Raw genomic sequence first — 13,370 nt, forward strand, 5'->3', positions numbered from 1 at the left:
GACCATCATTGGATGTGAATCTTGCAGATAAGCTTCAGGCAAGCATTGGGGCGAGCAGGTTTTCAACAAGCACATTGCACTGTTTCACCTTCAAACGTTGACACGGTTCCATGAGATAGAATAAGGAAATTAATGTACCAATGAAAACTTTACGTTATTTCCCCAACTTAACAAAAACAGAAGTGCAATCTAAATTCTGTGAGGGTCTATTGACAAAGTGCTATGATATCCAATGTCAATCTCAACCTTGTAAGTCTCTATTCATACAGCGCCAACTCATTAGCTCCAACTTGCATGGGACTTTGTCCCCAATGCACCACAGCAGTAGGTGCCACTTCATACATAGAGATGTCTGCCACCACATTTTGCATCACTTTCCCGAAGATGAAGAGCAAACTCAGCCATGATCATAGAAACAAAAAAAACGTGTTTTGTCCTCCCATTTGCATCATGTTTTGCCTACACGTAGTTTCAGTCTATTTGCAAGCTGTTTCGCCTCCTTTGGTATGCCTAATTGCAGCCCGGGAGCTCCCCCATGAGCTCCTTCTCTCCTCTCTCCTTTCCTTCTCCTTCTCTTCTCTTCTCTTCTCTTCTCCTTCCTTTGAAGCTCCATCTCCCATCTCCCATCTCCCAAGTTCCATCTCTCCAAATTCTTCAACAATTCCGGGTCTCCCTAATACTTATTTTAATTTTTCCCTAATTTCCATAATGCCTCACCAATATCCCAATGATCCTACCCGCAATGTATGGGAAAACAACATTCTAGTCTATAGGTATGGCACTTCTAGGCTTGGGAGAACAAGCAAGAATCACATGGGTGTTTTTGTGTTAATGAGGGCCCACATGATGGTTTGGCAGAAAATTTCAATGAAGTAAGTGCTCTCTTGCAGCATCCATTGCCTACGGAATGCATCAATGCCATGGTGGAAAGGGTGAAGCAAGAGGAGGTGGCTAGAAGGGGTGAAAGAATAAATGTTCTCACAACCATCGACCCATGCTCCAACCTCAACAAATGTAATGCAGATGCATGATGGGCAGCGGCATCGGATTCCGCCTCACATTCTAGAGCACCCTCGGGTCCCTCTTTCCGCACATCCAGGATGGATTCTACACGTATAGGTGAGTCATTGGCTCACTTTCTCCATGATGAGCCACATGTTTCTATCCCTTTGCCATCGGCTATCCCTTGATAGTGCACGGTCCTCCAATGTCTCCACAAAGAAGAGGGCAATGGAGTCAATACAAGGTCAAACCACTTTGGGAGAGCAATTTGCACCCAAGCTAAAGCAAGAGGCACAATCGATGCAGTCTCCCCTTCAACATAGCCAGTGGCAGCCACGTGTTTTCATCCCATCAACTCCGAGTCATTGCTTTCCATTCACTTGACTAATCAAGTGAATCAAATACACACCGAATTGACGGGATTAAAAGCTCGTTGGCAACGCTATGGGTGTTCCATCATCGCAAATGGATCTAGTGACATGGTAACTCTTAAGTCTTGAGACTCCTCTTTTATGAATTTATAAAACACTAATGTTTCGATGAATTTATGGATCATAAATGTTCCCATGCTCATACCGCTCGAGAATTATTAATGGTGATTTCTAATCTTATTTAATTGGCTTTTTTTATTTACATTTTAGAGATTGTACCACATGATCAATATATTAGCCTCATGTTGTGCCGGCACCACATTGTTGTGAGTGATCAATGCATCGGTTATGAATCATTAATGTTTCCATGAATTTATGGATCATTAATGTTCCCATGCTCATAACGCTTGAGAATCATTAATGGTGATTTCTAATCTTATTTAATTGGCTTTTTTATTGACATTTTAGAGATGATACCACATGCTCAAAATATTAGCCTCATTGTCATGTGCACGCTAGGGGCAGGCAAATTGGCGAGCTAGAGTGTGATATATTGTGGGCGGACATGTGCTTTTTGGTCCGCTATTGATAGCGTGTGCTTTTTGGGCGTTCCTTCCCTATTTATTGGGGCGAGGGGTGCTAGTTGGGCACACACCGACGGATGGAGCACAAGAGTGCAGAGCGCGTGGAGCAAGAGCACCATCGTGCATAAGGCCCACGTCCTTGGGGAACAACCCCGGGTGGTAGAGGACACCGGATGAGGACGATGGCAAGGCACTCACGAGAGCATGACGCTCTAGCTCGTGGCTCGGTGGGGACGGCCAAGATTGTTGGGGTAAAGGCGTTATGCCCACCCTTATAGTGTGTACAAGCCCATAAGTTATAGTACATAGTACACTTAGTACTTTTAATGTACTAAGTGCACTATGTGTACTAGTGCAATATACATGTGTGATAGGGGAGTCACACACTCATGCCTCATGAGTTGACTTATCCCCACAACTCTCTCTCTCTCTCTCTCCCTTGCTACTCTGTGTATGTCTCCCATGAATGAACTCTAACCTAACCCTAATTGTTGTTTTCTCCCCATCAACTGGTATCAGAGCCCTGGAGCAGTCGTACTGGTCGTGCTGAATTCTGATCTGAGGGTTGCCTTCTTCTTTTTTTTTTGGTCGCCTTTCTCTGCCCAGCCAACCAGCGTGGGCTGCCCAACAGTCACGAGGTCTGGCCAAGCTTGGCGCTAGAGGGAGGGCCATCGCTGGTGAGAAGCGTCATCAGCACAGTGCTACTAGGCGAAGGCATGCAAGTCATCACTGACAATGGTTCAAATTGTGGCAACATGGTAGAGTTCGTGAAGAGAGACTATACAACCATTGTAAGGACTCCATGTGCGTCCCACTCTTTAAATCTCATGACGAAGGATGTTGCCAAGTTCGGCCTTGGACAAGGCTTTGTGCATTATCAAGTTCATATCATGCAAGCCATAAGCTTTATATCTCTTTAAAGCAATTTGCAAGTAGCACCTTGTGCATCCTTGTGCTTCAAACGTAATATTTTCAAACCTTACCCATGTTTAATGGATTAAGTTCATGTCACATGACAAATCTACAATCTATTTGAGCACGTTAAGACCGTCATGTGAATTGTAATAAATTTCAAGATGGTCCATACAAAAAAGTCTCTTCAATGCCTTGCGTGTATCGAAGGTGGGCTCAATGGATTGGAAGCTCTAGATCGGAAGCCCTAGTCATTACTTCTTACATTTTGAGTAATGACTTTTGGGAGCAAGCCGATGTCTTAAAGCATGTGATTGCTCCCTTGTACTTTATCTTGACACTTTTTGCTCAAGAGAGGTGCACAATGAGCTTGGTCTCTATCATTACATGCAACCATTGAGAAAGTTCATGACAACATGCAAAGTCTTACAAAGTGACACGTATTTACTATGCACTCAAAAAATCTAATCTCTTCCAATTTGCAAGCTTCGAAGTGGGAAGCTTGCAACTCTTTATTCTTGGAAATTGAAATTTTTAATATATTATATGATTATGCATACTAGTAGGGTTTCTGACCTTACAAGAATTTGGAATGCTGGTGAATTAATTTCATAGACCAATCCACATTATGGCTTACTTTCTTCACCCTTTGTAAAAGGAGTCCAACCATTGGAATGATCGAAAGCTAATGAGTTGGACTTCTTTGACCAACTGAGAATAACTCTTTGAAGAGTTAATGTGTTTTTTTGTTGGGATTCAAGTATAATTGAGGAGGAATCTATTCTCTACATTCATGATTGAGATCACTTTTCTCCAGAGGTGGGCATGATAGAAGACCAAAAACCGCAAAGCTAACTCCAGTGGGAGACTAATGGGCGATTGACACCCACCTTACAAATGTTGGCTCTCCATACACTCTCTCAAGAGTGTACTAGTGGTGCGATGGAGCACATATCAAGTGTATGCACGCTCACATTCATACCAAGAAGAGAAAATTGCGTTTTATATTTAAACTTCCGAGTCAACGGTTACAACTCGGAAGTTGTAAGTTCCGACTTGTAGCTTCTTTTGTGCCTCAAGTGGAAGGTAAAGGAGATTGACAGTGAGGTGATCGTGAACCTGGAGCAGAGCTAGGCCTATGACGAGCATATTCATCTCACGAGGACCTGGCGTATTGACTTTCTTCGCGAGGATGAAGCAATACTTCTAATGATACACCCAACCAAAAACTCCAATTGTTGTCGATAAATCTCCAAGAAATCTTTGCAATATGAAGACGGGGTACCCCCTTCCCAAGCTGAAGACAAATCTGATGATATGTCTATTGTCGATAAATCTCCAAGAAATCTTTGCAATATGAAGACGGGGTACCCCCTTCCCAAGCAGAAGACAAATCTGATGATATGTCTATTGTCGATAAATCTCCAAGAAATCTCTGCACTATGAAGAGACCCCATGCCCAAGCTGAAGACAAATCTAGTGATATGTCCTCCTATGTTGCTGCCATGACACCAAACACTGAAGAAACTCCGTTTAATGCAAACGGCAGGTGAGAAGAGTCCTCTTGTACTAGCCCCGAAACTAAAGCAACCACCACTCAGGCCAAAGATTCTCCACCTTGTGCAAACTGTTGGGGTAAAGGCGTTATGCCCACCCTTATAGTGTGTACAAGCCCATAAGTTATAGTACATAGTACACTTAGTACATTAAAAGTACTAAGTGCACTATGTGTACTAGTGCAATATACATGTGTGATAGGGGAGTCACACACTCATGCCTCATGAGTTGACTTATCCCCACAACTCTCTCTCTCTCTCTCCCTTGTTGTTTTTCTCTGTGTATATCTCCCACATGACCTAACCCTAATTCCTTCTCCCACACAACTGGTATCAGAGCCAGTCACTCCTGGAGCAATAGTACTCCAGCCTATCAGTGATCTGTGACTCGTGAGTGTTGAGCGCTGTGACCCATCTGAGGTCTCTCTGCTTCGCACTACCGACAGGAGTCTCACCACCACACCGACCACTCAGGACGCATGAGTCCTCACGGGACAGTCTGAACGGAGGACAGAGAGCAGTGGCTGCAAAGCGCATTAGCACTGGACAAGTAAGCGAAAGAGCCAGCGCTAGGCGAAGGCACACACAGGCGAAGGCGAGCTCGTAGCGAATCAACACGGCGAAGCCATAAGGAAAGCGTTGGGAAAGCAACGCTGACACGTGGCTGTGAGTGCGCGAAGGTGACGACGGCTGCAGGGTCGGCTGGCTACCGGTCGGTGTGACGTCGTCACGTGCGCTAGCGAGGAGGCGAGCGAAGGCGCCAGCACAGCGAAGGCAGCTAGGCGAAGGCAGGCGAGCTGACTGCTGGGCCTGAATCGAAAGCAGAGCCAAGCGTGGAGCTTTCAAGCGCTACTTGGCGGAGGCGTAGTCGAATCGGTAGGCTAGCATGCCACCATGCGAGGCCCAGCAACTATGGCTCCAGAGGCCTCACCACCAGTCCCAGCTCTATCCGCAGATTGATGAAGGAGCTTTCCTTGCGTATCCCAGGCCTGGAAAAGATGCCCTGCACTCTCACTGAATGAAAAAGATGGTGAAGGACCCGATGGTGTAGGAGTTGCTGGAAGAGGAGCAAATCTGCACGAAGAAAGCAGGAGCTTCAGAAGTTCTGAGCCGGAAAATAATAGAGACCCAACAGCAGCACCAAATTCATCAACCTGCAAATCAGAGAAAAATCAAAAAATTACAAGGTATTTTCCTCAAATTTTTTTTTGGGATTTGCAATTGAGCAAGTACAATCAACAATTGAGCAGGTACAGGTGCCCAATTGCTCAATTTTTGAGCAAAATTGGCAAAATTGGGTGACATTGGTCACAATCAGGATCAATTTGCAGGAAATTGGTCACAATCAGGATCAATTTGCAGGAAATTGGATGTCGAAATTTGGGGCTTTTGATGTAATTGTGCAATTAAGCACTCATACATGCTGTATGATGTGAAAAATCGCACATTTGGGCAAAATTGCAGCAAATTGCAGTGCAAATCAAGGGGCTTTTGTGCCGATTTGGTTGATTTGCATGCAGGCAATCGCATTTGATGCTGTGGATAATGTGTTGATGCCTTACAAGCACTCAAAGTGCCTGTAAATCAAGGGGCTTTCATGTATTTGATGTATATGTGGCCAGGGGGAAGCATCGTGAACACTCTGGATGCCTTCATGTGCGTCAATGTACCATGTATGATCAGAAATTGATCTCAAATCAAGGGGCTTTTCAAGTTTGTATGCTTGTTGAGCTTGGCAAAGCAGCAGGCAAGACATTTATGCCTTGAATCCTCAAAAATCAGCTTGCAGTCAAGGGTCTTTTGCCCAATTTCTGTTCGGGACTGTTGTATGCAGTGTTCGGGACTGTAAAAGTCTGATTTTCACTCATTTGGACAGCCAGGAGAGCATTTATTGCTACTGTACCTGCTGGTACAGATTTGGCACAGCTTTGTGCATGTTTTGGCATGGCTGTACACTGTTTTGAGTGACCACAAGGTTCAATTTCAGCTGCTGTACTTGCCGGTATAGGTTTGGTACATCATTGGTGAGCACTTGGTACTGCTGTACAGTACTTTGGAAGGGCAAAAGAGCACATTTAAGGTGCTGTCCAAAATCTGCAGCAACCAGATTTTGGTGTTTTCATCACATACAGTGGGAGAAAAGTTGCATTCCTGCTTCCGCAGTGGGAGATAAAGCTCGGGAAAAAAACTGTGAGCACTTTGTGTGCTTTTGGTGCAGTGTTTGCACATTTGCAGGGAGTCAGGCATTGACAGGTTGCATTTTGCTATGGCAACCACAGGTGAGAGCTCTTCATTGCTTCACATCAAGAAGCTTGAAGGCTCGCATAATTATGATATTTGGCAAACCCAGTGCTACAATGTGTTGCTCCAGAAAAAGCAGCACAAGCCTATCAAAGAAAGGGGTGTAAAGCCCGCTTCTCTTACTGCTGAAGAGTGGGAAGATATGGATGAGCTAGCAAGATCTACTATCATGTTGTCTGTGTCAGACTCTTTACTTTTCAGCATTCGTGAAGAGAAGACAGCTTGGGGAATGTGGCAGAGATTGCAAGACTTGTATGCCCAGCAAAGTGCCTCAAGCAAAGTGTATTGGTTGAAGAAACTCATAGGTCTTCAGATGAAGGAAGGGGCGTCTATGACAGCCCATCTAAATGAGTTTAATGGTATTGTCAGCCAGGTCATTAATCAAAAGTTGGCAATGGACGATGAGTTCAAAGCCACTTTTTTGTTATGCACTTTGCCAGAGAGTTGGGACACATTCAGGACAGCCACTAGCAATTCGAATGCTATGCTGTCATATGCAGATGTTGAGGGTGCTCTTCTTCAAGAAGAGATGAACAGGAAAAACAACTCTGTTGGAAAGTCCAATGCAATGAATGCACGTGGGAGATCCCAGCAAAGGGGAAAAAGCCAAGAAAGGGGAAGGAGCAAGTCTCGCTCCAAAAAGGATTTGGAATGCCATTATTGTGGCAAGAAGGGACACATTAAAAAGCAATGCTACAAATGGAAAAATGATCAAAAAGAAAAGGGAAAAGGCAAAGACAAAGAGAAGGATGAAGCCAAAGATGTAAAGCCAAAGGGCAAAAGTGGAGTCAAGATTGAAGAAATCAATGTGTCACATGCAGGTGGCAGTGAGGATGAGGTCCTATTTACTTCTTCACTTGATGCCCATTCACTTCTTACAGGTGGTCATGGTATGCACTCATGGATCATTGATTCAGGTGCCTCCTTTCATGTCACAGGTTGCAGAGACTTGTTTGTCAGGTATACTGCTGGCAATGAAGGAGTGGTTTATTTGGGTGATAACCATGCATGCAAGATTCTTGGCAGAGGTGATGTGAGGCTTGTGTTTTCAGATGGCTCACAGCTTATGCTCCATGATGTCAGGCATGTGCCTGAGATCAAGAAGAATCTGCTTTCTACTGGACAGCTTGATGATGCTGATTATGTTACCACATTTGGTCGTGGAAAGTGGAAAATTAGTAAGGGCTCACTGGTTGTTGCCAGAGGCTCTAAGGTGGACACTCTTTACTTTATGCATGCAGGTGTTTGTCACCATGCTAATGTAAATGCAACCGAGCTGCCGGAAATTTCTATGTGGCATAGCCGGTTGGGACACATGAGTGTCAAGGGAATGGAGCAATTGTCTCGTTTGGGTTACTTGCCTTCTCTAAAGTTTTCAAGTTTTCAGTTTTGTGAGCATTGCATATATGGTAGGCAACTACAGTGCCCCCACAAGAAAGCTCTTGGACAAAAAGATGCTCAGTTAGAGCTTGTGCATACAGATGTATGTGAGATGCCTCAGCTTTCTTTGGGAGGGGCTAAATACTTTGTGTCTTTTATTGATGATGCCACACGCAAGGTGTGGGTCTATCCTCTTCGTTTGAAGAGTGATACATTCTCAGTGTTTCAGAAGTTTGTTGCTCATGTTGAGAATCAAACTGGCAAAACACTGAAAGCTTTGCGTTCCGACAATGGTGGAGAGTATATGTCCAAACAGTTTCAGGACTTTTGTGATGCTAAAGGCATCAAGAGGGAGCTCTCTACTCCTTATGATCCTCCACAAAACGGGACAGCAGAGAGGATGAACAGGACCATTCAGGAGAAGGTCCGTTCTATGTTGTCGCATGCTGCATTACCTCATGGTTTTTGGGCTGAAACTGTTATGACAGCCGTTCACCTTATAAATAGGTCACCTAACACGAGGCTTGGTGGAAAAGTGCCAGAAGAAGTATGGACAGGGAAGCCTCCGTCATACAAGCACTTGAGAGTGTTTGGATGCGTTGCGTACGTGCACATACGCAGGGAAATGCGCACCAAACTTGATCCTAAGTCTCACAAATGCATATTCCTAGGATATGGTGACAGAGGTGAAATGGGGTATAGACTTTGGGATCCCGTGAATAGAAAGATCATACGCAGCAATGATGTCATTTTTGATGAAACATGCATGTATAAGGAGCCTGCAAGGCAACAGGAGCCTGGCAGAGTCATCTTTGATGACGATGGACATCATGGACAACAACAAAGGGCTGTAAATCAGCCATTACAGCAAGAAAACCAGCCCTTAAATGGTGCTGAAAATGGTCCAAATGGACAGCCAGAGATGGCAGAAGATATCCCTATGGATATACCACAGTTAGAGGAGATACCGGGCATGATTTTTCAGCCTTATGGCATGGAACAGGAGCCACCAATGGGTGATATGCAGGCTGGACAGCAACCTGCAAATGATGATTGGGTACGGAGGTCCACTAGACCCTCCAGAGCCCCTGACAGGTTTGTTCCAGGGGTTGACTACTTGATGCTCACTGACTGTGGGGAGCCCTCATGTTATAAGGAGGCTTTACAGAGGGCAGACAAGGCTCTTTGGGAGCGTGCCATGAAGTCAGAGATGGATTCTCTGCATAAAAATGGAACTTGGAAGTTGGTGCATTTGCTTGCAGGCAAGAAGGTTTTGCCATGCAAGTGGGTTTACAGGCTCAAAGTTGCACCAGATGCAAAGCCAAGATACAAAGCCAGGTTAGTGGCTAAGGGCTTCAAGCAAGAATATGGTGTGGACTTTGAGGAGATCTTCTCTCCAGTGGTCAAAATGACCACACTTAGAGCTGTGTTAGCTTTGGTTGCACATGATGATCTGGACTTGATTCAGATGGATGTGAAGACTGCTTTTCTTCACGGTGATCTCCATGAGGAGATATATATGCAGCCGCCAGAGGGTTATGCAGTAAGTGGAAAGGAGAAGCTTGTATGCAAGCTGAAAAAGAGTCTTTATGGGCTCAAACAGGCACCAAGGGAATGGTATCATAAATTTGATACATTCATGAAATCCCAGAAATTCAGGAGAAGTGACATAGATCACTGCTTGTACACCAAGAAAGCTTTGGATGGCAGTCTATTGATCCTCATCTTGTATGTTGATGATATGTTGATTGCCGGAAAATCTCGTAAGGAGATGGATGCCTTGAAGCAGAGGCTGCATCAAACCTTTGATATGAAGGATTTGGGTGATGCAAATCACATCTTGGGTATGCGGATACTTCGGGACAGAAATCAGCATGTGTTGTATTTGTCTCAGAAGGAATACATTGGCAAAGTCTTGCAGAGGTTCAATATGGACGGGGGGAAGAAGACTAGTACTCCTTTGCCTCCATATGTGAAACTCAGTGCTATGGACAGCCCACAGTCAGATAGAGACAGGGCTGATATGGCCAAGATTCCGTATGCTTCAGCTTGTGGCAGTCTCATGTATGCCATGGTTGCTACTAGGCCGGACATTGCATTTGCAGTGGGAGTGGTTTCTAGATACATGGCCAACCCTGGCAAGAAGCATTGGGAAGCAGTGAAAGGTGTCATGAGATACTTGAAGGGCACACAGGATATGTGCATTTGTTTTGGCAAACAGGATGCATTAGTGCATGGTTATATGGATTCGGATTATGCCGGTCATCCAGATAACCGGAAGTCTACTACCGGCTATGTGTTTACATTCACAGGAGGTGCTGTGTCATGGATATCCAGGATGCAGAAGTGCACTGCCTTATCTACTACAGAGGCCGAGTATATTGCAACCACAGAGGCTTGCAAGGAGGCATTATGGCTATCTCGGTTAGTGGTTGATTTGGGCTATACAGGGGATATTCCATTGTTGCATTGTGATAGTCAGAGTGCCATCCAGTTGGCAAAGAACCCTGTCTTTCATGCAAAGACGAAGCATGTGGATGTGAAGTATCACTTCATCAGAGAGGTGATAGAGAACAAGCAAATTCAGCTTGTTAAGATTCATACGGATGACAACCCGGCTGATCTGTTGACAAAGAGTTTGCCTCCGGAGCGGTTTGCTCATTGCAGACACTTGATGGGCATTAGATGAGGCCATTTTCAGCCTTGATATGGCCTTGTATATTATCATGTACATGCTGATTTTTTTTCTTTTCCTTCATTTAAGGACACTTTGCCTTTAAGTGGGAGGTTGTTGGGGTAAAGGCGTTATGCCCACCCTTATAGTGTGTACAAGCCCATAAGTTATAGTACATAGTACACTTAGTACATTAAAAGTACTAAGTGCACTATGTGTACTAGTGCAATATACATGTGTGATAGGGGAGTCACACACTCATGCCTCATGAGTTGACTTATCCCCACAACTCTCTCTCTCTCTCTCCCTTGTTGTTTTTCTCTGTGTATATCTCCCACATGACCTAACCCTAATTCCTTCTCCCACACACAAACTAAAACCAGGTTTACTTAAAATTGTCACTTAAATACACTTAAACATTAAACCATGAAAATGACTGAAAAGACGATTCCATGACACACTCACTCCTCTAGCACTTGTTCAAAATGCACAAGAGACCACACTAGGGCCGGAATGGACAAGAGACATCTTCTTATGCATAAATTCAATTTGGTAGGAATTACACTTTTAGAATAAAAGAATTTCTCTTATGCATCTAAGTTATGCATAAAATCCATTTATGATGAAAATCACACTTTTAGTATAAAAAGAATATCTTTTATGCATACCTCTATGCATGAAATCCAATATGATAAAAGCCACACTTTTACAATAAAATAATCAACTTTTATGCATACCTCTATGCATGAAATCCAAATATGATAAAAGCCACACTTTTATAATAAAATAATAAACTTTTATGCATACCTCTATGCATGAAATTTCCATCACACACTCACTCCAATTGTTGTCGGTAAATCTCCAAGAAATCTTTGCACTATGAAGACACCCCCTTCCCAAGGTGAAGACAATCTGATGATATGTCTATTGTCGGTAAATCTCCAAGAAATCTCTGCACTATGAAGAGACCCCATGCCTACACTTCACGGATCTTCATCACAAGGTCGCCCAAGCTCTTCTAATCTCAGCAATGGTAATAAATTTCTTCATGATGGTTCCAAACCTTCGTTTGGCAGTTCTCAGCCTCGACCCAATTCTCAACAGTAGTCATTCCAGAAGCCTCGACAACGAGATGGGTCATCTTCAGACCAACCATGGCGCAAGCAATCTTATCAACCATGAGGACCGTGGACAAGACTCTGGATGCGACCAATTCTGCAACCCAAAGCAATCTTCCTCTACACGCCAACAAAAGACAACCTTATTGTCATGTGCATAGTGTGTATCTACCGTGTGCTACACGCACGCAAGACTAGCTTCGAGGTTTGGGGAAGCTTGGAGCTAGGCAAGCTGATTGGCGAGTTGAGTTAGGGATAGACTAACGAGATGGGTCATCTTCATACCAACCATGGCACAAGCAATCTTATCAACCATGAGGACCGTGGACGAGACTCTGGATGCGACCAATTCTGCAACCCAAAGCAATCTTCCTCTACACGCCAACAAAAGACAACCTTATTGTCATGTGCATAGTGTGTATCTACCGTGTGCTACATGCACGTAAGACTAGCTTCGAGGTTTGGGGAAGCTTGGAGCTAGGCAGGCTGATTGGCGAGTTGAGTTAGGGATAGACTAACGAGATGGGTCATCTTCAGACCAACCATGGCGCAAGCAATCTTATCAACCATGAGGACCGTGGACGAGACTCTGGATGCGACCAATTCTGCAACCCAAAGCAATCTTCCTCTACACGCCAACAAAAGACAACCTTATTGTCATGTGCATACCGTGTGCTACACGCACGCAAGACTAGCTTCGAGGTTTGGGGAAGCTTGGAGCTAGGCAGGCTGATTGGCGAGTTGAGTTAGGGATAGACTAACGGGCGGGCACCCAAGTATGGACGGACGGGCATCCAAGTGTGGATGACCGGCCAAGAGCCTATAAAAGGGTGGCTAAGGTTAGTCATTAGTTTATAGAGTCTCGCGAGATTTGTGAGAGCTCTATGGTCTGGAGCCTGGATCTAGTGTAGCCATGCACCTGCTATACGCAACCGAGGCCGGCAGCAATCTCGAGGCCCGCGAGGGTAGCTTCGTGGCGGTATGGGACGTCGCGAGGTAGAGATTGGTCGGTACGTCAACCTAGTTAGCTCAGCTCGTGGCTCGGTGGGGATAGCCAAGACTGTGGGCTTGCCCACGGCTGTCATGGTTGGGAGGTGAGTCAGGCCTGCACCCCCTTGTTGTTTGTTTGTTTGCAGGTTTCGAGTCTCGTACCAGGAGCGTTCTACGAGGAGATCCTATGGGGTTTTGATAGTGGTATCAGAGCGTGCCTCGTGAACGAGCAAGTCGGTAGGTAGAGAAGATGAGGTCGAAGAAAGGTATGTGTTCAAGAAGCTTACTGTTTTATTTATGCATGCTGCTGTTTTTTCATCAAAGAAACCCGTGATGAGGGTGTAGGTAGATGGTAGGGTTGTTTGCAAGAAGAAGGCTGAAGATGCTTGTGCAGTCGCATGAACAAGTCGGGTGAGAAAACAGAAAAAAAAAGCATGTTTGCTTTTGGTTGAACGCGAGAGAGAGAGAGAGAGAGAGAGAGC

General features: G+C 44.8%; 1 protein-coding gene across 2 annotated transcripts in view; it reads right to left on the minus strand.

The window, feature by feature from the left end:
* LOC147619342 (uncharacterized) overlaps positions 1–13,370 on the minus strand; it is a 36,123-nt gene that overhangs the window by 843 nt on the left and 21,910 nt on the right. The gene's annotated exons all lie outside the window — the stretch shown is intronic.

This window comes from Cibotium barometz, chromosome 33 (assembly GCF_041138505.1).
Source record: "Cibotium barometz isolate CiBa-2024 chromosome 33, ASM4113850v1, whole genome shotgun sequence".
NCBI classification, from domain to species: Eukaryota; Viridiplantae; Streptophyta; class Polypodiopsida; order Cyatheales; family Cibotiaceae; genus Cibotium; species Cibotium barometz.